The 22,356-nt window shown below is 44.6% G+C and overlaps 1 long non-coding RNA gene and 1 pseudogene across 1 annotated transcript; one reads left to right on the top strand and one right to left on the bottom strand.

Moving 5' to 3' along the window:
* Positions 1-251: 251 nt before the first annotated feature.
* LOC126354933 (uncharacterized) lies at positions 252-21,928 on the bottom strand. Its single transcript, XR_007565405.1, has 2 exons — positions 21,889-21,928; positions 252-572 (listed from the first exon to the last, which is right to left on the bottom strand). It is a non-coding gene; the product is annotated as an uncharacterized LOC126354933 (long non-coding RNA).
* Positions 9,594-9,711, top strand: LOC126356620 (5S ribosomal RNA; annotated as a pseudogene).
* Positions 21,929-22,356: the final 428 nt, after the last annotated feature.

The raw sequence follows: 22,356 nt of genomic DNA on the forward strand, positions 1-22,356 counted from the left end.
CATTTGCCATTTCTTCTGTTGCTGTATGTGTACTTGCATATGTGATGTGACGACAGATCTCGTCATTTAACAGTGCTGTAACCGCACCTACTACAACGTGCGGTGAAGTGAATCACTTCTTTCTCCTAAATTCAAGGCTGAATGCATATCGTACAAGGTACAGTGTAACACGTCTCGGTCCACTTCGCTGGGTATCACAATGGTTAAAATGTAGAAAGGATTGCTCCCCGAATAAGACAAAGACCAGATCGTATTTTTGAAAGTGCTGCTTTATTGCCTATTTAGAATGACATGGCTGGTTGGAGCTAGGATAGTCCGTGGACGGCGCCGGGCCGGAGTGGGTGTGGCGGTGTGGGTGGCAGCGCTCAGCCCAGGTAGGAGACGGCGCCGGGGTAGATGCCGGGCACGACGCTGCCGAAAGCAGAGTAGTACAGCGTCTCGGCCGGCTGCAGCGCCTCGCGCTGCGACGCCCCCGCCGCCCCCGCCGCCCCCGCAGCTACGGCCGCAGGGGCCGCCGACGCCAGTGAAGCCAGCACCAGCAGCAGAGCCGCCGCCGCCGCCACCGCACGCACCTGTCACCAACACACAAACACACCTTCACGTCACGTCACATTACCACACTCTGACAGTGTCACGCTGCAGGTGTGAAACTACTGCTCCTTAGGTAGAACCACGAAGAACTCCTTCCTGTCGACTGATAAACTGGTGTAAAGCCTCTTTCACTAACGATTCATTGTAAGGTGGCAACGGCCTTGCACCTTACATGAGTCCATTTTACGTGACACTCCAGGTTTTGTTGGAGTAATACTCTAAATTACGGTGTAGGAAATCTATGTGGAAACGCATCGGCACGCGAGAATTTTGTAATTGTAACATTTTGGAAGCGAAAGGCTATTTACAATTTGTACAGACACCTGATGGCACTTATGAGAGTCGAGGGGCATGAAAGGGAAGCAGTGGTTGGGAAGGGAATGAGACAGGGTTGTAGCCTATCACCGATGTTATTCAATCTGTATATTGAGCAAGCAGTAAAGGAAACAAAAGAAAAATTCGGAAAAGGTATTAAAATCCGTGGAGAAGAAATAAAAACTTTGCGGTTCGCCGATGACATAATTCTGTCAGAGACAGCAAAGGACCTGGAGAGCAGCTGAAAGGAATGGACAGTGTCTTGAAAGGAGGATATAAGATGAACATTAACAAAAGCAAAACGAGGATAATGGAGTGTAGTCGAATTTAATTGGGTGATGCTGAGGGAATTAGATTAGGAAATGAGACACTTAAAGGAGTAAAGGAGTTTTGGTATTTGGGGAGCAAAATAACTGATGATGGTCGAAGTAGAGAGGATATAAAATGTAGACTGGCAATGGCAAGGAAAGCGTTTCTGAAGAAGAGAAATTTGTTAACATCGAGTATTGATTGAAGTGTCAGGCAATCGTTTCTGAAAGTAATTGTATGGAGTGTAGCCATGTATGGAAGTGAAACATGGACGATAAATAGTTTGGACAAGAAGAGAATAGGAGCTTTTGAAATGTGGTGCTACAGAGGAATGCTGAAGATTAGATAGGTAGATCACATAACTAATGAGGAGGTATTGAATAGAATTTGGGAGAAGAGGAGTTTGTGGCACAACTTGACTAGAAGAAGGGATCTGTTGGTAGGACATGTTCTGAGGCATCAAGGGATCACCAATTTCGTATTGGAGGACAATGTGGAGGGTAAAAATCGTAAAGGGAGACCCAGAGATGAATACACTGAGTAGATTCAGAAGGATCTAGGCTGCAGTACTTACTGGGAGACGAAGCAGCTTGCACAGGATAGAGTAGCATGGAGAGCTGCATCAAACCAGTCTCAGGACTGAAGACCACAACAACTACAGCTTAACATTGCGAGAAATAAAACACAGTGAATATCAAAATTGGCAGTATGCAAAACAGAGCTCGGCTACGTCCTCGGATAGCCAGAGACGGCCACAGCCTGACGGTATGAATGGTGAACTGGAGAAATGCTGTAATTCGTTTAGAGAGGCCACAGCGGCCCCCAGGCTCTGAGGAATGCGCGGCTGCAGGTGTTCAAGTGTTTACCAGAACAGAGCGTGGATAGTTAAGAGGACTTTCCTGTGCGTGCTCTCGCCTGTGTCCCACTAATATTACTCCTTCGAGTTACTCAAGTGGGGCAGGCCAGGAGTTCCGAATAACAAAACTTCCAATGCAAGAGTCTGTGTTCACTAAGACGGGGAATCCTGCCGAAAAAATCTCGACTGGTCTCTTGGGAGAAAACTTCCAGTAAACGTGTTATTGCCCACAGCTGAGGTTCTTCCCAGCCGGTGAGGGCAGAGTTTACTTGTGAAATTTTGTAGAAATAAAAGAATTGTGGAAAAGAGTTCTATTCCCAGGCCGTACACTGGTCGGCACTGGCAAACTGGGTATTTTGAGAGCTTCTAGTGGTATGATTCGCTCGGTAAAAGTCGAGGTGGGAAAACAGAGGTAGCTGTCTTGCGTTCTGGGCTCTCGTACTGAGAGCACGTTAGCCAAGTTGTCTCCCCCCTTTATCTTTCGCTCTGAGAGGACGCTAGCCGCACCAGCTCTTTGTTGCAGGTAGAGAAGTTGACGGACAGTACTCTGTTGTTCGAATACTGTAGGATTGTACTTTGCAAGACGCCACACGCCGACCGCACGGCCGCGCCGTCGCCGTCGGAGACCGCCGCTACAACAGGAATATTACGGTGAGATCGCTCCTTCTTCGTCCTGTGTTAGGAGTAACGTTAAATAGTTGGATCACGTGCAACTGCTGTTTCCACAGAGGTTTCACGGTACTTTGCGGTGCAGTGGTTCTTCGTATATAAGTTATAAGAGATCGCTTTTTGGACCGATTTTAAAACAGTTACTGCCAATGCCAGTTAGGAGGATAGTTTGTAAATTGTTCATTGTGTTTTATTCAGCATTGATCTGAAGGTTATAACAAAATTATTGTGATTGAGTAGAGCCTTTACTTTCAGTAGTTGATCCTCAATTCACCCTTTTGCTTTATTTTATTTTTGTGTATGTATTTGATGTCACTGAACACCCTAAGTGTTCGTGATCGTTCATGTTTGGAAGTAAACATAGGTGTGATTTATCGTCAACACTACCACAGCAGATTAATTAGGGATGACAGGGCCACATTTTAATCTAGTGTTACCCATTTTTGCGTACAGTTCCACTCCAAATTTCTCTGTAAGTTGTTTGTCAGAGGCGAACACAGACAAAAATCTGACAAAGTGGGTGGGGTGTTACACATTAAATTTTGATATAAACACATCGGACAGGAAATCAGTTATGCCCAGAACATATAACGCTAATACAGTGCAACACCACCTCTAGCCTCGACAAGGGCTTCAGTCCGTTGAGGAAGAGAATTTATAACTCCTTCCAGTGTGTCATATCCAGATCAAGACCTCATTGATGGTTGGGTCATGCACAATAGGGATGCTGACTGCCAAGTTTCACTCACTATTCCAGATAGTCTCAAACATTCTCTATCGGATTAAAATTTGCAAATGCATGAAAGGTACTCCAGCTGAAATTGTAGACATCCATCAGCTGAAACTTCCAGGCTGATTAAAACTGTGTGCCGGATCGAGACTCGAACTCGAGACATTTGCCTTTTGCGGGCAAGTGCTCTACCATCTGAGCTACCCAAGCTCTCCTGCGAACACTGCTTCTGTAAAGTCTGGAAGGTAGGAGACGAGGTACTAGCAGAAGTAAAGCCGTGAGGACGGGGCATCAGTCGTTTCATATCAGCGCACATTCCGCTGCAGAGTGAAAATCTCATTCTGGAACCATTAGCGGTGTACTGGAATGATGACAATGAAAATTTGTGTCCGACCGGGACTCAAACCCGGGATTTCCCCCTGTTGCAGAACGGTGCAACATGGTGAGAATCGAAATTTGTGTGAGCTCATTCATCTCAGCATCCTGACACAGGAAACATTCGAGCAGAATCCACTGAATGCTCCTGCAACTGAAAAATTTACTTCATACCGTTTAAATAACACAGTTTAGTATGTCTCTGGTGTTCTTTATTTTACCTATTACAAAATGGCCATTGAAAGCCTGCGACTGAAAAAACAACAGGTTTGTTTATTTTATAAAAAAATTATGGTGTAAAGAGTGGGGTATAACAAGGTGTGTTGGAATCCTGGATAAAACTAACCTGCTTTCTGAAAAAAGTGTGACATTACTTACTGAACTCCTATACCACAAAGTAACTGGCCTAGTATTTAGTGTTATAGGGCCTGAGTTGCTGCCCCAGACCGCTGTGATTCGATCAGTCTGTGGCGGCAGCCGTCGCGCTTGAGGCGTCATTGTTCGTGGTAAGAGCGGCGCTTTGTTTGCAAATGTGCGCGCGTGCTGGCGGGCAAGCGGCACTCAGTCGCGTCACAAGGACACCGCGGCTTTTCCTCTGAGGACGCCTCGAAGGTGCTCCACGGCGGCCTCTTAAGATAAGGGCCGAGCAAGTTGGTGCAGCGGCAAGGAACAGGAAACGCGTTAAGAGGGGACCTGGATTAAAACCGCTGCCCGGCCAAACACATTTAGGTTTTCTGTGGTTTCCCTAAATCACCTCCACTTCTGCATTTACATTCGCACTCTGCACAGGGTTTCTGCCTGTTCTATTCGTATATGCAGCACGGGAAGATTGGCTCTCTGCGCCTGTTATTAGACTAATTTTGACCTCGCTGTATATGCATGGGGCTGTGGTAATTTCTAGATTTCTTGCTTAACTGTGTTTATAACTTTTCTTGGTGCAACAGTCTGCAGATGTCAGGTACTTGGAATAACGCATCACAAACAACAGATTTACCGAACAATTTTGTTTGCCGGCCGTTGTGGCCGTGCGGTTCTAGGCGCTTCAGTCTGGAACGGCATGACCGCTACGGTCGCAGGTTCGAATGCTGCCTCGGGCATGGGTGTGTGTGATGTCCTTAGGTTAGTTAGTGTTAAGTACTTCTAACTTCTAGGGGACTAATGACCTCAGAAGTTAAGTCCCATAGTGCTCAGAGCCATTTGAAGCCAACTTTATTTCTCTACCGGTTTCGGTTCAATAAAACCATCGTGACTGGAGGGGAAGCTGGACGTTGTTGATTTACACAAAACATATTGGTACAATGGCAAATTCATAGTCCCATTGTACTGATATGTACGTGTAAATCACCAATGTCCAGCTTTGCCCAAGTGACAATGATTTTATGCACTGAAACCGAGAGAGAAAACAATTTGTAAAATTACATTGAAATAAATACCCCTAGCTGAAGGTGGCAGGGGTAAAATACAGGGAGCGAAAGGCTATTTAGAATTTGTACAGAAACCAGATGGCAGTTATAAGAGTCGAGGGACATGAAAGGGAAGCAGTGGTTGAGAACAGAGTGAGACAGGGTTGTAGTCTCTCCCCGATGTTATTCAATCTGTATATTGAGCAAGCAATGAAGGAAACAAAAGAAAAATTCGGAGTAGGTATTAAAATCCATGGAGGAGATATAAAAACTTTGAGGTTCGCCGATGACATTGTAATTCTGTCAGAGACAGTAAAGGACTTGGAAGAGCAGTTGAAGGAAATGGATAGTGTCTTGAAGGGAGGATATAAGAAACAAAAGCGAAACGGGGATAATGGAATGTAGTCGAATTTAATTGGGTGATGCTGAGGGAATTAGATTCGGAAATAAGACACTTAAAGGAGTAAAGGAGTTTTGGTATTTGGGGAGCAAAATAACTGATGATGGTCGAAGTAGAGAGGATATAAAATGTAGACTGGCAATGGCAAGGAAAGCATTTCTGAAGAAGAGAAATTTGTTAACATCGAGTATTGATTGAAGTGTCAGGCAGTCGTTTCTGAAAGTATTTGTATGGAGTGTAGCCATGTATGGAAGTGAAACATGGACGATAAATAGTTTGGACAAGAAGAGAATAGAAGCTTTTGAAATGTGTTGCTACAGAAGAACGCTGAAGATTAGATGGGTAGATCACATAACTAATGAGGATGTATTAAATAGGATTGGGGAGAAGAGAAGTTTGTGGCACAACTTGACTATAAGAAGGGATCGGTTGGTAGGACATGTTCTGAGGCATCAAGGGATCATCAATTTTCTATTGGAGGGCAGCGTGGAGGGTAAAAATCGTAGAGGGAGACGATGAGATGAATACACTAAGCAGATTCAGAAGGATGTAGGTTGCGGTAGGTACTGGGAGATGAAGAAGCTTGCACGGGATAGAGTAGCATGGAGAGCTGCATCAAACCAGTCTCAGGACTGAAGACCACAACAACAACAACCCCTAGCTGCATACAGATGTTGATATAAGTCAACGGGGACAGTTAAAAATGTGTGTCCCGACCGGGATCCGAACCTAGAATCTCCTGCTTAAATGGCAGACGCTCTATCCATCTTTTTTTCCCTTTTCTTTGGCGTTGACCCATGCGCGACCCCGTGACTTTTGGTATGGCATTCCCGCGCGCTAACTACTTTTTTTTCGTTATGGTTCGTTGTGTTTGGTCGTCGCGAACGTCACATGACATCCGTTCAAGTTCATTTGTTGATCCTTTCACTCAATTTTTTTTACAAAGGCCAACCAGCTCTGTGACGGAACACGGTGAGCTACCGTGTCGGCTATCCATCTGAGCCACCGAAGACACAGAGGATAGTACAAGTGCAACGACTTATCTCTGACACGCTTCCTGTGAGACCCACATTCGCAAGTTATTGTCCCGCACTATATTCACAGTGCCCCTGCCTATTATACTCATTACTCGCGGCTTTACAGCGATTCCCGTCAGAGTTCGGGCACTGTGCATCCGCACAGAAGAAGATGTCCGAAAGAACAGATACCATCTTCATATGTAACTAAATTTGTGTTAGTATAGCTTGCCGTTTGCATTGCATTATTTCATGAACTGTGTTCCCTGGAATTTTATAAGGTTACTGCGTGACAGTTGGCGCCTGTCTTTAAATGTCTGCCAGTTCAGGTTTGACAACAAAGATATCTACATCTACATCTACATTTATACTCCGCAAGCCACCCAGCGGTGTGTGGCGGAGGGCACTTTACATGCCACTGTCATTAACTCCCTTTTCTGTTCCAGTCGCGTATGGTTCGCAGGAAGAACGACTGTCTGAAAGCCTCCGTGCGCGGTCGAATCTCTCTAATTTTACATTCGTGATCTCCTCGGGAGGTATAAGTAGTGGGAAGCAATCAATTTATTCGATACCTCATCCAGAAACACACCCTCTCGAAACCTGGCGAGCAAGTTACACCGCGATGCCTAGCGCCTCTCTTGCAGAGTCGGCCACTTGAGTTTGCTAAAATCTCCGTAACGCTATCACTGTAACCAAATAACCCTGTGACGAAACGCACCGCTCTTCTTTGGATTTTCTCTATCTCCTCCGACAACCCGATCTGGTACGGATCCCACACTGATGAGCAATACTCAAGCATAGGTCGAACGAGTGTGTTGTAAGCCACCTCCTTTGTTGATGGAGTACATTTTCTAAGGACTCTCCCAACGAATCTCAACCTGGTACCCGCCTTACCAAAAATTAATTTTATATGATCATTCCACTTCAAATCGTTCCGCATGCATACACCCAGATATTTTACAGAAGTAACTGCTACCAGTGTTTGTTCCGCTATCATATAATCATACAATAATATATGAGATCATTTGTGCTTCTCTTCTTAGTATAAGTTAATTATCTACTGTTATAAGCAAGGGTTTTAGTAGACTGAAGTATGCCACCAGCTTCACTTATGTGTTGATTCTATTTCATATCTACATCTACATCTACGTACTTCACAAGTCACCACACAGTGTGTGGCGGAGGTACGCTGTACCACTACTCGTCATTTCCTGTCCTGCTCCACTTGCAAATAGAGCAAAGGAGAAACGATTGTCTGTGTTCCTCTGTATGAGCCCTACCTACAAATTACATCCAGATACTTATATGACTGACGCAATGATTCTTTAAGGCAAATATAGGTATGGTTCCCTCGAAAATGGCGACTCAAAAACTGTGATAAGAGTAGTTCTGCTAACACATATAATTAGCATGCGTTCTGTGGATTCCATGGACACTGGTACATCTAGAGTAACATGGACTCAACAGGGGGAAGGCCGGCCGGTGTGGCCGAGCGGTTCTAGGCGCTACAGACTGGAACCACGCGATGGCTATGGTCGCAGGTTCGAATCCTGCCTCGGGCATGGATGAGTATGATGTCCTTATGTTAGTTAGGTTTAAGTAGTTCTAGGTTCTAGGGGACTAATGGCCTCAGAAGTCACGTCCCATAGTGCTCGGAGCCATTTGAACCATTTGAGCCATCTACAGGGGGGAGATCCAGCTAAATGACGCCTTCAGTCCTCGCTGATTATACGTATGGTTAATCATCTTGACAGGACCAACTACCAGGGGTTCTAACTGCCGCCTAATCACCTGAGCGGCAAGCTCAAGTCTCTCTCACCACCAGGTCACCACCAACGCAGCCGACCATCTCGTTGTAGGCGGGCTGTGCCAGAAGGCCACATCATCTCTGAGATTACTTGACCGCCAGCCAGGGATGTTGACTGCGCAAGCTCTCTCCACGGCTGGGAGGTGCTGAAGAGAGCAGCTAATGGTGACCTACTACAACACTTCGCTGTTGGTTCCATGTGTCGTGGACCACCTTCCAGCGCAGCCAGATGTGGGCCAGAGGGTGTCACAGGAACTACTGGAGTAATAAAGCGATTCCAGAATGAGATTTTCACTCTGCAGCGGAGTGTGCGCTGATATGAAACTTCCTGGCAGATTAAAACTGTGTGCCCGACCGAGACTCGAACTCGGGACCTTTGCCTTTCGCGATTGTATTGCCTTGGAATGGCTTCTGAGGTATCCTGACCTACCATTTCCACCTGCGCACGCCCGCACAAACTATAAAGATCCAAGCCATGTTTTGTACTGTTATTTACTCAATTTCCATAAGGCCTTTTAATTATTTCTGCCATGAACTCTTCCATTGCTCACTCAAAAACCCGCGTTTTTTGAAAGGTTTTCACAGTAAATGTCGGTGTCTCACAGTCATAATTCTAAATTAGTAATAGATAGACTTTCAGACCCACGGAAAGCTTTGTTCTGAAACTAACGAAAAACTTGTACGAAAAGCTCACAGTTACGAGTCTTGACAAATTAAGGTGTCTGAAAATCCAGTCTCTTGAGGTTTCTCACTGGGAAGTAGCAAGTTTCTGGTACTGCGTTTCTCGCCATCTTAAAAAACATCGATCTTCACTCCCGAGATATGCGGCCTTTGTATTGTCTTTGTCTCACTTTTATAACTTAAGTTTCTGACATTCATGTAACTGCAGACAGCATACTCCCTCTCACAACCAGGGCCCGTTATACAGCGATGTCACTGTTATTAAATGGCTGATTTGTACGCCTACCTTATAATCATATGAAATCGCTCTTTGGTGGTCATATTTTCAGCTTACTCTCGAACCGACCCTTTCTGTGACCCTACTCGTATTTAGCACCGGGCGAGGTGGCTCCCATCCAGCCATCCAAATTTAAGTTTCTGTGGTTTACCTAAACACAAATAGGCAACGGCCTTGCCGCAGTGGATACACCAGTTCCCGTCAGATCACCGAAGTTAAGCGCTGTCGGGCGTTGCCGGAACTTGGATGGGTGACCATCCGGGCCACCATGAGCTGTTGCCATTTTTCGAGGTGCACTCAGCCTCGTGATGCTAACCGAGGAGCTAATCGACCGAATAGTTGCGGCTCCAGTCATAGAAAACTATCATAACGACCAGGAGACCGGTGTGCTGACCACACACCCCTTCTGTCCGCATCCTCAGTTGAGGATGACACGGCGTTCGGATGGTCCCGATGGGCCACTTGTGGCCTGAAGACGGTGTGCTGCTGTGCTTTAAACGCAAATAAATTTCAATTTCTCATCATCAAACAATATAACCGACTTGAAAAGTACATGCTGGAAATGTGGTTGAGTGAATGTGAACTGCTCCATAAACTAGTTCCGAAATCCTTGAAAGTTGCTGCGAGCTTTCGTTCCTTAAATAACCTCCATGTCCAAAATAAGTATCAAAATTAGGATGAAGAGGTTTCGGGCACTCTGATGAAGTTCTCTGAACGTGCAAATTTCATCCTTTACGTTAGTTTCTGTGCTGAATATTGTGCTGTATATGTGTCGAAGACCCTATTCTTCAAAGTAACAGATAGAAGAAAGACACATTTGCAGTGAAAAAAAAAAACATTTGCACTAAAATTAAAATTTCCACAAAATAATGGTAGTTTCCGATGGCTCAATAGTTGAGTCTGGACATTTGCTTTACACTGGAAACTGTAGTGAGTGCAATAGGAGATACCGGTCGCTTATATGTCAGTCCATTATTCTAATCTGAAAAGATCACGTTGTCTATGTGACAAACTTTTCGTCAGTCATTCTACATCTGCTGTTCGATATAGAGCGCTTTTAGTCTTTTTCACGCATTAGAGTCTTCGGCATTTTCGACGTAAGCCAGCCTCGTGACATCAAAAACCGGAATTAACTGATTTTGAAACACAACTTATTTTCTTTATTGGCATTTGGCCATCGCCACCCAGCCACCAATCAAATTTACATAGCATCAGACTCTACAACACTAATAAATCAGCACACAAAATCTAGAATTGTTCTATAGATGACATTCTTCTAATTTTGCGCTGAAAAGAGTGCTGGCAGTGCAGTGTATCAGTAGATAAGCGTAGCTTTATCATTAGTCTACGAAATTCTACTACTGCTGGCTATCCCAGCCGAAAACCGATCTTTCAACTCGATCAGCCGTCAATGATGACAGCTTATTCTTGTGTAAACAGTTTATCGTTCACGTTTCACTTACATACAGAACTACACACCAAATACTTCCAAAAAAGGCTTCCTTTCACTTAAATACGTATTCGATGCTAACAAATTTCTCTTCTTCACAAACGTTTTTCTTGCCACAGCCAGACTACATTTTATATCATCTCTGCTTCGGCGTTCATCAGTTTTTTTTTGCTTCCCAAATAGAAAGAATCGTATATTGTATTGTATGTGAAGCGGGGGCCGAGAAACGACAGAGAGGCTCCGTCCTAACCGCTGCCGCAGTGGTCCACAACCCCACGACGACTACCGCAGTCCACTTCACCCCTCCGCCGCCCCACACCGAACCCAGGGTTATTGTGCGGTTCGGCCCACGGTGGACCGCCCAGGGAGCGTTTCACACCAGACGAGTGTAACCCCTGCGTTTGCGTGGTAGAGCAATGGTGTTGTACTCGTACGTGAACTTATTTGCCCAGCAACCGCCGACATAGTGTAGCTGAGGCGGAATAAGGGAAACTAGCCCGGGTTCGCCGAGGCAGATGGAAATCCGCCTAAAAACCATCCACAAACTGGCTGGCTCACCGGACATCGACGCAAGTCCGCCGGGCGGATTCGTGCCGGAGACATGGCACTCATTCCCAATCCGGAGAGCCGTGCATTGGACCGCACGGCTAACCGGGCGGGCAAATTCCTATGTTACTTTAAGTCTCTCGTTTCCTAATATAATTCCTTCACCTTCTTCGACTACGTTCCATTAATCTCGTTTTGCCTTTGTTGGTCTTTGTATTATATCTTGCTTTCAAGGCTGTCATTTCCGTTCAACAGTTCTTCCAGGTCCTTTGCTGTCTGACAGGATTACGTCCTCGGCGAAAACCAAACTTTTTTACTTCTTCTACCTGAACTGTGATTCCCACTATAAATTTTTATTCTGTTTTCTTCTTGCTCAGTGTACAGACTGAATAACTTCGACGATACGCTACGACTCTGCCCCACTCCGTTCTCAACCATTGCTTCCCTTCCATACCCCTCGACTCTTATACTGCCACCTGATTTCTGTACAAATTGTAAATTACCTTTCGCTCCTTGTATTTTATCTGTACTACCTTCAAAACTTCAAAGAGAGTATTACAGTCAAAAACGTCAGAACCTTTCTCTAAGACTACAAAAGGTAGGTTTGCTTTCCTTAAGGTATCTTCTGAGATGAGTTGTAGGGTCGGTATTGCAACCCGTGTTCCTACATTTCTCCGAAATCCAAACTGATCTTAAATAAGGTCACCTTCTACCAGTTTTTCCGTTCTGTTGTAAGGAATTAGTATTAGCATTTTGCAGCCATGACTGAGTAAAGATAGTTCAGTAATAGTCACACCTGTCAGCAGTTGCTTTCTTTGGATTGGAATTATTGCATTCTTCTTAAAACCTGAGTGTATTTCTCCTGCCTCATGTGTCTTGCACACCGGATAGAAGAGCTTCGTCGCGGCTGCCTCTCTCAGGGCTATTAGTAGTTCCGACGGAATGTTGTCTACATCCAGGGCCACGTTTCGACTTAGGTCTTTCAGTGCTCTGTCAAATTCTTTACGCAGTTTCGTACCACCAATGTCTTCTTCATCTCTCTTTCGTAATATCGCCTTCACATTCATCTCCCTTTCTAGTAGCTCCATATACTCCTTACTTCTTTGCTTAGGACTGGTTTTCCATCTGCGCTCTTTATATTCTATATTTCCTTTTCTTTTCTCGAAAGGTCCCTTTAATTTTCCTGTAAGCGTTATCTACTTTTCCTCTTGCGAAATACGCTTCTCAAATGTTTACATTCGTCCTCTAGCGATTCCTGCTTCGCTGTTTTACATTTCCTATCAATACCTTTTGTTAGACGTTTGTATTCTCTTATCCTTCATAATTTTCTGCTTTTATATATTTTCTCCTTTCATCAGTTAAATTCAATACCTCCTGCGTTATCCAAGGATTTCTACTAGTCCTTATCTTTTTTATCTACTTGATCCTCCATTGCCTCCCCTACTTTAACTGATAAAGCTACACATTCCTCTTAAAAACTCTACTATCTGTGGTTATTTCAATATATCCAGGTCCTGTCTACTTAATTTCCTGTTCTAATCAATCGTTGTCTAATGCTCCCTCTTAAACACTCTACTATCTGTGGTTATTTCAATATATCCAGGTCCTGTCTACTTAATTTCCTACCTCTGTACAATTTCTTTAGGTTTGATCTACGGTTCATAACCAATAAATTGTGGACAGAGTTTACGTCTGTTCCTGGAAATCTCTTATAATTTAAAATTTGGCTCCGAAATCTCTATCTGACCATTATATAATCTAACTGGAACCTCTCGGCATCTTCAGGTCTCTTTCACGTATACAACCTTCTTTTGATTCTTAAACGAAGTGTTAGGGATCATTAAGTTATGCTGTGTGCGAAATTTTTCCATATCTTCATTATCTGGAGGTAATTGGCATATAAACTGGTGCTACAGTGGTGGGTGTTGTCTTTGTGTCTGTTTTGACTACGATAACTCGTTCGCTATGCTGTTCATCTGCAGTAGACCTGTTTCATTTTGTATTTCTGACCCTTTATTCATCTAACCTGATGTCCTGTTGCTCCTACCACCGAACTTCACTAATTCTTATTATATCCAACTTCAGACTATCCATTTCCCTTTTTAAGTTTTTCTAAGGTACATTCGCGATTGAAGGATCTAACATTCCACGCTCCGATCCGTGGAACGACAATTTTGTTTCTCCTGATGTCGACATCCTCCTCAGTTCTCCCCGCCTGGAGATCCGAGAGGGGGAATATTTTACCTCCGGCATATTTTAGCCAAGAAGATGCCATAATCATTTAACCATACAGTAATATTTCTGCTATGAAAAAAAGAACTCACACACCTGTGTTTATCGCGATTTCAGTAGCAGTTGTAATAGTGGTCTCCAGAAATAGCTGCAACGAGTCAACTTTCGTGATGCTTCAATTTTTATTTACGTCACCTAGCGGCTCATCATCTGAAGGTACTCACTTTTAACAAATATTTGGAGCATTGTGGGGGTCGCGTGGAGTTATCAGTATCCATGGATTCATTCCAGGTGCACACATTTAGTTACGATAATATTTGTAACACTATACAAAACTTTGCCACCGGTAAATTTTTATAGTGCTATGGATTTAACGTAGCTGGCAAACATAAATTATGTTTTTCACAGTAAAATGTGCAGCAGGAATAAGCTGGCGAAAACTTAAATTATGTTTTTCAGAGCAAAATGTGCACCAGGAGTAATCCGGCGAATGCTCATAAATTTACATGATCCTCACAATGGTCAAAACATTCATTACAAATGTATACATCTGATGATGAGGCGCTAAGTGATTCAAAACATGTCATGATAAATTAAAATTGAAACATCAGGAAACACGATTAGTTGCAGTTATTTCTGGAAATAATTATTCATCTCAGATGCAGTGTTCCACAGCCGTAATGGATAATAATAATCTAAGAATGATCTTGTAACTGCCTGAGAGAGTTTTTAACCAAGAAGTGACAGCCTTTTTGCTACAGGCATTGTAACGTAAGTAGGAAATCATTTTATGAAAAGAGCGGGTGTGTGTATAAGTAAGTACTTAACGTATCAGGTGACAATATACGTGAGGTAATAATAATGAGTGTGAAATCAAAGTAGTCGAAGGAAGATGGAAGAAATGGGAGAGGAAAAGGAGAGTAGGAATAGAAGTGATAATGGGAGAAAGAAAACTGGAAAGACGGAATGAAAGAATTTACAAAAAGGAACCAGTGATATCAGATGGAGGAAAAGACAAGAAGAGAAGCGTTAAAAAGTGTTGCACTGCAAAAGGACCTCTTCTCCGAGATTATCGATTCGAAGGAAATGACAGTCACTTTCTTCTCAAAAAGAGATAGCACACACAGTGGCAATTTATAGTGCCATTGCGGGGACACTACGACTGAAGAATGATTTAGCGGATTAAGTGAGAGTAGTTGAACTTCTTAGCCAAGATCGCTTGTGAACAACTTTTATTGTCGGTTACTGGTTTCGGTAAGCATAGTTATCTTCTTCAGTTCTCAATAATAGGTTATATAGGGACATTTAATAACCTTTTATGGTTGTGAACGGCCAGTGTCGGTTGGCCAGTCAGTGTGCTCCCTGCCGCCGTTGGATAAGCAGCCGCTGCAGCAAGTCGTATAACCCTAGCTTACTTATTTGTTAGATAGTTTAATTAATTTCTTTGCGTGTTTTTGGGTACTTGCATTGTTTAATTCATATATCTCGGGCGTATTATAGTATTTGAGGGTTGTAGCATCGCGCCTTAGTACCTGAATAGTGCAAATTCGCGTAGTCGTCTGTCTTCTGTTTTTGTTGTGAACGGCCAGTGTCGGTTGGTCACAGTCAGTGTGCTCCCTGCCGCCGTTGGATAAGCAGCCGCTGCAGCAAGTCGTATAACCCTAGCTTACTTATTTGTTAGATAGTTTAATTAATTTCTTTGCGTGTTTTTGGGTACTTGCATTTTTTAATTCATATATTTCGGGCGTATTATAGTATTTGAGGGTTGTAGCATCGCGCCTTAGTACCTGAATAGTGCAAATTCGCGTAGTCGTCTGTCTTCTGTTTTTGTTGTGAACGGCCAGTGTCGGTTGGCCAGTCAGTGTGCTCCCTGCCGCCGTTGGATAAGCAGCCGCTGCAGCAAGTCGTATAACCCTAGCTTACTTATTTGTTAGATAGTTTAATTAATTTCTTTGCGTGTTTTTGGGTACTTGCATTGTTTAATTCATATATTTCGCGCGTATTATAGTATTTGACAGTTGTAGCATCGCGCTTTAGTGTTTACTTCGTAGATTCTTATTTAAATTGCGTGTGAGTTTCGTATAGGAGGTGCAATTTCGAGTTTTAGTTACTGTAATCGTAAATTCAGCAGATTATAGCGCAGTCGTTAGGCATTTGTACAGGTTAGTTGATACATTCTTTGTGTGTTCCGCTTGCGTTATCTAGGCACGGACTCGTGTTTCAGTAACTGTTGTTAAACATCAATTAGAATGGACAGGGACTGCGATTGCTGTGTTCGGATGAGGGCTGACTTGGCATCCCTTCGCTCACAACTGCAATCGGCGCTGACTTCGGTCGCGCAGCTTGAGGCTGTTGCCAATGGGCACCACTGTGGGGAGCCGGACTCGGGTATCACGGGGATGTCAACCTCATCCCGTCTGTCCCCAGATCGGTCTGCCGCTGTGGTTGCCCCGGTTGCTGCCCGCAGTGGGGCTGAGCCCTCGCCTGTGGTTGATTGGGAGGTCGTTCCAAGGCGTGGCAGGCAGCGAAAGGCGTCCCCGGAGGCTGATCAGAAAGCCTCCCCGGTGCGTCTGACAAACCGGTTTCAGGCACTGTCTCTGGCTGAGCCAGATGCAGCCGCCTGCCCTGTTTCAGAGGATCATTCTCAGCCTTCAAGGTCCGGGCAATCGCAGAGGGTGGGCTTACTGGTAGTTGGGAGCTCCAATGTTAGGCGCGTAATGGGGCCCCTTAGGGATATGGCGGCTAAGGAGGGGAAGAAATCCAGTGTGCACTCCGTGTGCATTCCGGGAGGAGTCATTCCTGATGTGGAAAGGGTCCTTCCGGATGCCATGAAGAGCACAGGGTGCAGCCAGCTGCAGGTGGTGGCACATGTCGGCACTAATGACGTGTGTCGCTTTGGATCTGAGGAAATTCTCTCTGGATTCCAGCGGCTATCTGATTTGGTGAAGGCTGCCGGTCTTGCTTACGAGATGAAGGCAGAGCTCACCATCTGCAGCATCGTTGACGGAACCGACTGCGGACCTTTGGTGCAGAGCCGGGTGGAGGGTCTGAATCAGAGGCTCAGACGGTTTTGCGACCGTATTGGCTGCAGATTCCTTGACTTGCGCCATAGGGTGGTGGGGTTTCGGGTTCCGCTGAATAGGTCAGGAGTTCACTACACTCAGCTGGCGGCTACACGGGTAGCGGAGGCTGTGTGGCATGGACTGGGCGGTTTTTTAGGTTAGAAGGCCTCGGGAAAGTGCGGGATGGGCTGCAATGTCAAAGGGTGCTTGGCAATTACAGGACGTGCTTGGATCAAGGAACAGTCGGAATTATAGTTGTAAACTGTTGTAGTTGCGCTGGAAAAGTCCCTGAGCTTCAAGCGCTAATAGAAAGCACAGAAGCTGATATCGTTATAGGTACAGAAAGCTGGCTAAAGCCTGAAATAAGTTCTGCAGAAATTTTTACGAAGTCTCAGACGGTGTTCAGGAAAGATAGATTAGGCAGAATTGGTGGTGGAGTGTTGGTGTCTGTCAGTAGTGGTTTATCTTGTAGTGAAGTCGAAGTAGATACTCCGTGCGAATTGGTGTGGGTGGAGGTTATACTTAACAGCCGAATTAAGTTAATAATTGGCTCCTTCTACCGACCCCCAGACTCCGATGATACAGTTGCGGAACAGTTCAGAGAAAGTTTGAGTCTCGTAACAAATAAATACCCCACTCATACGGTTATAGTTGGTGGGGACTTCAACCTACCCTCGGTATGTTGGCAAAAATACTTGTTCAAAACCGGTGGTAGGCAGAAAACGTCTTCCGAGATTGTCCTAAATGCATTCTCCGAAAATTATTTAGAGCAGTTAGTCCACGAACCCACGCGAATTGTAAATGGTTGCGAAAACACACTTGACCTCTTGGCCACAAACAATCCAGAGCTGATAGAGAGCATCATGACTGATACAGGGATTAGTGATCACAAGGTCATTGTAGCTAGGCTCAATACCATTTCTTCCAAATCCATCAGAAACAAACGCAAAATAATTTTATTTAAAAAAGCGGATAAAGTGCCACTAGAAGCCTTCCTAAAAGACAATTTCCATTCCTTCCGAACTGACTATGCGAATGTAGACGAGATGTGGCTCAAATTCAAAGATATAGTAGCAACAGCAATTGAGATATTCATACCTCATAAATTGGTAAGAGATGGAACGGATCCCCCGTGGTACACAAAAAAGGTCCGAACGCTGTTGCAGAGGCAACGGAAAAAGCATGCGAAGTTCAGAAGAACGCGAAATCCTGAAGATGGGCTAAAATTTACAGACGCGCGAAATTTGGCACGTACTTCGATGCGAGATGCCTTTAATAGGTTCCACAACGAAACATTGTCTCGAAATTTGGTAGAAAATCCGAAGAAATTCTGGTCGTATGTAAAGTACACAAGCGGCAAGACGCAGTCAATACCTTCGCTGCGCAGTGCCGATGGTACTGTTATCGACGACTGTGCCGCTAAAGCGGAGTTATTGAACGCAGTTTTCCGAAATTCCTTCACCAGGGAAGACGAATGGAATATTCCAGAATTTGAAACACGAACATCTGCTAGCATGAGTTTCTTAGAAGTAGATACCTTAGGGGTTACGAAGCAACTCAAATCGCTTGATACGGGCAAGTCTTCAGGCCCAGATTGTATACCGATTAGGTTCCTTTCAGATTACGCTGATACTATAGCTCCCTACTTAGCACTCATATACAACCGCTCGCTCACCGATAGATCTGTACCTACAGATTGGAAAATTGCGCAGGTCGCACCAGTGTTCAAGAAGGGTAGTAGGAGTAATCCATTTAACTACAGACCTATATCATTGACGTCGGTTTGCAGTAGGGTTTTGGAGCATATACTGTATTCAAACATTATGAATCACCTCGAAGAGAACGATCTATTGACACGTAATCAGCATGGCTTCAGAAAACATCGCTCTTGTGCAACGCAGCTAGCTCTTTATTCGCACGAAGTAATGGCCGCTATCGACAGGGGATCTCAAGTTGATTCCGTATTTCTAGATTTCCGGAAAGCTTTTGACACCGTTCCTCACAAGCGACTTCTAATCAAGCTGCGGAGCTATGGGGTATCGTCTCAGTTGTGCGACTGGATTCATGATTTCCTGTCAGGAAGGTCGCAGTTCGTAGTAATAGACGGCAAATCATCGAGTAAAACTGAAGTGATATCAGGTGTTCCCCAGGGAAGCGTCCTGGGACCTCTACTGTTCCTGATCTATATAAATGACCTGGGTGACAATCTGAGCAGTTCTCTTAGGTTGTTCGCAGATGATGCTGTAATTTACCGTCTAGTAAGGTCATCCGAAGACCAGTATCAGCTGCAAAGAGACTTAGAAAAGATTGCTGTATGGTGTGTCAGGTGGCAGTTGACGCTAAATAACGAAAAGTGTGAGATGATCCACATGAGTTCCAAAAGAAATCCGTTGGAATTCGATTACTCGATAAATAGTACAATTCTCAAGGCTGTCAATTCAACTAAGTACCTGGGTGTTAAAATTACGAACAACTTCAGTTGGAAGGACCACATAGATAATATTGTCGGGAAGGCGAGCCAAAGGTTGCGTTTCATTGGCAGGACACTTAGAAGATGCAACAAGTCCACTAGAGAGACAGCTTACACTACACTCGTTCGTCCTCTGTTAGAATATTGCTGCGCGGTGTGGGATCCTTACCAGGTGGGGTTGACGGAGGACATCGAGAGGGTGCAAAGAAGGGCAGCTCGTTTTGTATTAACGCGTTATAGAGGAGAGAGTGTGGCAGATATGATACACGAGTTGGGATGGAAGTCATTACAGCATAGACGTTTTTCGTCGCGGCGAGAGCTTTTTACGAAATTTCAGTCACCAACTTTCTCTTCCGAATGCGAAAATATTTTGTTGAGCCCAACCTATCTAGGTAGGAATGATCATCAAAATAAAATAAGAGAAATCAGAGCTCGAACAGAAAGGTTTAGGTGTTCGTTTTTCCCGCTCGCTGTTCGGGAGTGGAATAGTAGAGAGATAGTATGATTGTGGTTCGATGAACCCTCTGCCAAGCACTTAAATGTGAATTGCAGAGTAGTCATGTAGATGTAGATGTAGATGTATGGAAATCTGAAGCTGATAACCATGCCGGCCGTTGTGGCCAAGCGGTTCTAGGCGCTTAAGTCTGGAACCGCGCTACCGCTCCGGTCGCAGATTCGAATCCTGCCTCGGGCATGGATGTGTATGGTGTCCTTAGGTTTGTTAGGTTTAAGTAGTTCTAAGTTCTAGGGGACTGATGACCTCAGATATTAAGTCCCATAGCTGTCAGAGCCATGTGAACCATTTGTGATAACCATGAGTCCCGAAACCGGTATCCTACAATAAAGGTTGTTTACAAGCGATCTTGACTAAGAAGTTCACCCTCTCTCAAGCAGTTAATACAGATCGCCCCTTATGACTCAAGATGAGTAAACTAATAGATTTAGTGGACCTCTCATTTTATGGATAGGTGGGGTCAATGAACTGTATAGACTGAAACTTAGTGCTGTTTCGATGAGATTATTGGAGTTTAATGTACGAGGAGAGGTAATGTAGCGTAAATAGGCTGAGCAGCTGGTGAACAAAAGGGAGCTTATAAAATCACGCTACGTTGCTTGTTACCACCAGCGTTAACTGAGAATCGGAGTCGCTGAAAGCGCCAAACAGTTGAAGGCTGGGGTGAGTTTCATCTACATCTACATCTACATCCATACTCCGCAAGCCACCTGACGGTGTGTGGCGGAGGGTACCCTGAGTACCTCTATCGGTTCTCCCTTCTATTCCAGTCTCGTATTGTACGTGGAAAGAAGGATTGTCGGTATGATTCTGTGTGGGCTCTAATCTCTCTGATTTTATCCTCGTGGTCTCTTCGCGAGATATACATAGGAGGGAGCAATATACTGCTTGACTCTTCGGTGAAGGTCTGTTCTCGAAACTTTAAGACAAGCCCGTACCGAGCTACTGAGCGTCTCTCCTGCAGAGTCTTCCACTGGAGTTTATCTATCATCTCCGTAACGCTTTCGCGATTACTAAATGATCCTGTAACGAAGTGCGCTGCTCTCCGTTGGATCCTCTCTATGTCTTCTATCAACCCTATCTGGTGCGGATCCCACACTGCTGAGCAGTATTCAAGCAGTGGGCGAACAAGCGTACTGTAACCTACTTCCTTTGTTGTCGGATTGCGTTTCCTTAGGATTCTTCCAATGAATCTCAGTCTGGCATCTGCTTTACCGACGATCAACTTTATATGATCATTCCATTTTAAATCACTCTTAATGCGTACTCCCAGATAATTTATGGAATTAACTGCTTCCAGTTGCTGACTTGCTATTTTGTAGCTAAATGATAAGGGGCCTATCTTTCTATGTGTTCGCATCACATTACACTTGTCTACATTGAGATTCAATTGCCATTCCGTGCACCATGCGTCAATTCGCTGCAGATCCTCCTACATTTCAGTACAATTTTCCATTGTTGCAACCTCTCGATACACCACAGCATCATCTGCAAAAAGCCTCAGTGAACTTCCGATGTCATCCACCAGGTCATTCATGTATATTGTGAATAGCAACGGTCCTATGACATTCCCCTGCGGCACACCTGAAATGACTCTTACTTCGGAAGACTTCTCTCCATTGAGAATGAGATGCTGCGTTCTGTTATCTAGGAACTCCTCAATCCAATCACACAATTGATCTGATAGTCCGTAGGCTCTTACTTTGTTCATTAAACGCCTGGGGGCAACTGTGTCAAACGCCTTGCGGAAGTCAAGAAACACGGCACCTACCTGTGAACCCGTGTCTAAGGCCGTCTGAGTCTCGTGGACGAATAGCGCGAGCTGGGTTTCACACGACCGTCTTTTTCGAAACCCATGCTGATTCCTACAGAGTAGATTTCTAGTCTCCAGAAAAGACATTATACTCGAACATAATACGTGTTCCAAAATTCTATAACTGATCGACGTCCCTTCTTGAAAACGGGGATGACCTGTGCCCTTTTCCAATCCTTTGGAACGCTTGGCTCTTCTAGAGACCTATGGTACACCGCTGCAAGAAGGAGGGCAAGTTCCTTCGCGTACTCTGTGTAAAATCGAACTGGTATCCCATCAGGATAGTGTTAGTTGAAACCGTGAGGTGTTATTAATAATGAGACAGAAGGTACAGAAAGCGAGAACGGAACACAGAGGAGGAGCGATACTCACGACGAAGCTGTTCATGTTTGACGGTGTGGCTGTGGCGATGCCGGCAGAAGATGCCAGAAGCTGCCGCTGGCGGCTTTTTATACCGAGCAGCGCCGCGCCGAGCTGCGCTGTGCCGTTAGGCCTAACGACAGGGCTGGGTCGTCCTTGTCACTCTTTGCTTCGAGGTTTATCGAACACGATCAGCCAGAAGTATATTACGTATGCAATGCTGGCGTGTGATCCTGCAAAATGCATGCAAAACGTGCCCTACTTCTTTCAGCTGCCTTTCTTAACCAAGGAATTCTAACTAACATTTGCTAACGTCAATTTTACTGTTACTATATGCACTGATAAGAAACGAGGTGAATCTCGCAGAATCGATTGGCGAAGGAATATATATCAAACGCTGACTACAGTAGGGCCGGGATGATAGTACATGTGTTACGACGTCCAGGAATAACTTCCAGTCTTAGATCACAACGTCTAATT

This window comes from Schistocerca gregaria, chromosome 3 (assembly GCF_023897955.1).
Source record: "Schistocerca gregaria isolate iqSchGreg1 chromosome 3, iqSchGreg1.2, whole genome shotgun sequence".
Classification (NCBI taxonomy): Eukaryota; Metazoa; Arthropoda; class Insecta; order Orthoptera; family Acrididae; genus Schistocerca; species Schistocerca gregaria.